The sequence below is a fragment of the Pteropus alecto genome, unplaced genomic scaffold (genome assembly GCF_000325575.1).
Source record: "Pteropus alecto unplaced genomic scaffold, ASM32557v1 scaffold35, whole genome shotgun sequence".
NCBI lineage: Eukaryota > Metazoa > Chordata > Mammalia > Chiroptera > Pteropodidae > Pteropus > Pteropus alecto.
The window spans coordinates 9,130,759-9,135,208 of NW_006437828.1; positions in this window are offsets into that span (position 1 = coordinate 9,130,759).

Below are 4,450 nucleotides of genomic sequence, written 5' to 3' on the forward strand. Positions count from 1 at the left end.
GCTCGGGTCCAGCAATGCTCAGAGAGGCCTGAGTATGCGACCAACTCTGTGCCTGGCAGGTAAAACATCCACCTGTCTGTCGTTCATCACGTGCAGCACAGAGACACGTTTCCAGGCGGGTCTGTGCCCCGCCCCCCGCTGTCTGACTCTACTCCATCATCGCGGGTGTTCACCCTTCACCCACACGAACAAAGCCCAAAGGCGGCCAGGCCACCACAGAGGAATGTGGGGGTGTGCGGAGAATCTACGTCTTTAGTACGGTGACTAAACACCCCACTTTCTCCATCTCGCCGCCTTCCACCCGACCTCATGGACTCTGGTGTCATCACATTTTCTTAAAATGAAAAATGTTCTATCTCCATCAAAGACCTTTCCAGCACGGCCGGCGATTCATCTGTTCCTTGTCATGGAACGTATACCAACCCAGGCACTGACGTCTGGGCTCTTGGTTCCCTTAGGAAAGAAATGTCACCCTCCAAAAATCAAACTGAAATGACAGGACAACCAGCAGAGCAGGAGTCCAGTTTTCCATTCTGGTCTTTTCTCCCCTCTTGGTTTTCGGGGGTCTCAGACCAAAAGTTCCTAAGCCACCTAGGGCGCCCGAAGTGTTGATGTGGCAGCCTCCTGCCATCAGTTGAGGTCATTCAGTGTGACTGAGGAGGCTTTTCAGAAGCCCACGGAAAGGTGTCCGCTGTCCACCAGGTGATCCTGGTTCCATTAGCAAAGCTACACCCAGAGAGACAGCATCGCGCTTCGGTGCTGCTGGGCTCTAAGGCCGATCTTTCCACGCTCCCTGTGGTCCCCGCTGGAAAGAAATCTAAATGCTCAGGGTCTCCCATACCAGGGCCGTTTCCTTGCGTAGGGAGCTGGGTGCCGTCACACACGCTGACGTTGGCTGAGCTGGCCTGGGGGAAGGAATCCCTGCGTGGGGACAGCCTGAGGCGTGGCACTGAGCTGGGATCGTCCACTTCCCCCTTGACCTTGCTCTGCTGCCTTGCCCCCTTCTCAGACAGGACAGAGCCCCTGCCCCTGGGAGGAGCCCACCATTCTCCACGGCCACACAGTGGGTGATTCGGGCTGCCTATGGTTGAAAGCCCGTGGCCTGATGGGAAGCTCTGGTCCTGGCTGGGTGTGACTCCACCCCAAGGGGACACACACCTGTCTAGGCTCAGTCTTCGCTCGCCCTCTCACTATCTCTGGAATCTCAGGCAAATTTACTTTTCTCTCTATTCTCTCGGCCATGAAAGTGCGCGATGCTATTGTAGACCTCATTACATTGTCGTGAAGGCCAAACGGATTCCCCAGGACGAAGCCCTTAGAGCTGTGCCACGCATACAGGAAGCACTCGATAGACGTCAGCTATCCTTACGTTCAAAATGCGGAGGAGAGAGAAAACTGCCATGTGCTGAGCTCCGCTCGGGGCCGGGCACAGGGCAAGGCGCTCTACGTCCCTGCTTTAATCCTCTCAGGAACACGGCGAGAAGCGAGCTGTCACGCGCCTTCGCACTGAGCTGGGAGGTTAGGCGACATGCCCCAGGCCGGGATGCGGGAAAGCATCACGGAACGTCTGGGAAGGGACTTGGCCCTGGGTCTGTGTGGCCTGAAATCTACGTGGAGCTATGTGCGAAGAAGCCGCATCGTTTCAGGGGGACCGTACGTGAATTCCAGCGGTGACCAGCAACAGAGCAAAGGTCAAAGGAGGCACTTAGGTGAGGAGCACCTGCTGCGGGCGAGAGGCCTCAGTAACTGGAATGAGGCAAATTTCCTTCTTCTCAAATATTCTAGAGGAAAGTGTGGCAGATGTCACAGGTCGGTCAACCCAACTGCCATTCCCAGACCCCTTCCAATCTCTCACAGAATCTCGATTTTGACAGAGCGACAAGGGATCCGTCCCTCGGAAGTAAATCGTGGCCATCTGGCTCTCATACTCTTGTCTCTTCTTACAGCTCGCCACCCAGGTCAGACCACGGGGACACAGGAACATTTTCTTCAAGGCTTTGGGAAAAAAATGTTTGTCTCTTAAAAAAATAAAGAGCTAGAGCCTAATAAAGAGAAAATCTTTTGCCCTTGCCCCTTCCTTTAAGCTTGGGATGCTCATGCAATGTCTGGAACTGCAGCCGCGATCTTAAGACCATGAAGCACGAAAACAGAAAACCATTAATCCTGAGGATGACAGAGAGGGATGGAAAAAGCATGGATAGGTAACCAAGTAACCGAACAAACTCTGCCGCCACTGGGCTCCAGACTTCTTCTTAGGTATATAATAAATGCAATTATGAGTTTACTCAGTCATGATACTTAGTCAAGTATTCGATTCCTAACTGAAACAGAAGGTAGCCTTGAAGGAAAGAAGCTAAAACCTAGCCTGTTCAGAATTAAAACTCCTCCATCTGCAGTCTCTGACACGTGGCCTGTACCTTATTCTGCCTGACGTTTCCAAGACCAGTTGTTTACATAACTTTTCTCTTCTTCTTTTCATAACTACCAGGACCACCCCAGTGTCATCCATGAGAAGCTACTCGAAGGCAGGAAGTCTGAATATTTTTGTATCCATTGCTCCTTTCTCCCCATCCACACCCGCCGAATTGACTTATTGTATAATTCTATCCTGAATTAGCATGTCCATTGCAGACAGAAAGACCAACACACACACACACCTGCACACACACACACCCATACACACGCCATATATGTTTATTGTTCTGAAATAGGGATCGGTGGGCTACAAGTGCTGAACCCCTATTTGAATTCTAAACATGCCCAAAAGAAGAGAGAGAGATGACAATAAGTGAAAAGAGACCGAGGGAAAGAAATTGTCACGCAAAGAAAGAGGGAGAGAGAAACTAAACCAACACAGCGGCAGCTCAAGGGCCCGACATGCGTAAGATTTACTGCCCTCACACACCAGGCTGCCGGCCATCATTTGTTTTCTGTGAAAACCATATCTCCTGGGTTGGATTCCCTTAAATCATACGGCGTTTATTTGAGAGCTTTCTTATTACGTCACGGAAGGGCTGGCAGGGCCCCGAGCTCACCTAACCCACCTGTCCCTTGCCTGGCACAATTTAGGCGTCAGTCACGTTGATTTCGGGTGGTCGGGCAGCGAGGGGATGAATGGGTGAGTGTTTATTCTGACAGAGACACAGGAAGATGCCATGCGGGGCAACTATGGCACTGCATGATGATGTTTTCTTTATGACTTGAAAGGAAGACACGCACCAGAAATAGCTAATCCAGTGTTTGATCCTAGCATTGGCTATTTTTAAATCTCTTTGTATGGAGGAGACAAAACCAGAATGATTGTTTCTTGAAACCCATTTGTAAGAGCAGGCTATTGGTTGGTTAGAGAAGATTTCGCTGATGCAGGAAAAAAAGCTTCTTATTCAGGGAATTCATCTAGACGGAGGGGCTTTTGACTGCACACACTTTATATACCATTCCCCAGGGCCACAGAATGAAGGAACTGCCCTTCGCAGGCCCCAGAGTCAGGCACAGGCACGTGGGGAGTGGGGAGCCCTGTTCAGAACGAGGAAATGGACATTTGTGCACGGCAGCGTTTGGCCACGAGGGCAGGTTCTTCCTCCCGAAACCGAAGTCATATTAAATTCAATCCGTGTGCTCCATCTCCACGGGGAGCTTCCTAACCTTCTTTCTCGACCGATCACAATTCCTTCACCCTCATCCATCCACTGGCTTGGCTTTTTTTTTTTCCCCTGCGTTTCTCTGCCAGCAAGGTGCACATTCCCATCAGAGAGAACGGCATAATGCATCAGCTGTTTCTTGTTGACAAAGCGTTACCAAGAAAATCATCTTCAAAAACTAAGGTCTGCCAGGAAGAAGAGTAAAAGCTGTGTTTTAATTCTTAAACCCTCCATCTCCCGCTAACCAGCTCCGTCACCTGGGGCAGGTCTATTAAAGGAATTTTAACCTCAGGCAGAATCTGGTCTGAGATAGTCTGAGTCTGTAAGGCCACTTCTCCCTCTTTGTTCCTTCTCTGGGGGGTGAGTATTTGCTATTGTCTTGGTTTTCCGGTTCCCTAATTTCACCTGTTTCAATCTTTTGAGGAGACAGTGATTCTTCGCGGAGGTTGCGCTTGAGAACGTGACATAAAATAATAACTTTTAAAGCCCTCCGAGACTTGAGACAAAAGAATGAACATCAATGCAATTTTCCCCCAGGATATTCTTTTTTTTTTTTCTTTTTAAATCATTATGATTCTTTCCTACCAACAGGTGGTCCTCACTGTTCCGTGACTGTCCTGAAACCCAGCTTTGCTCTTTCCTTGGCTTAACTTCTGCTCTTTACCAAGAAGGATGAAAGCATCTCGGTTGTAAAAAGATCATGGTCAAAGACAAACAACCAACCCACTGAAGAAACATGATAGCAATTAAACTCTAGCAGAAGCATTTCTTTAAGTAAAAGTGCACAACCTGCAGCCTCTGCAACATAC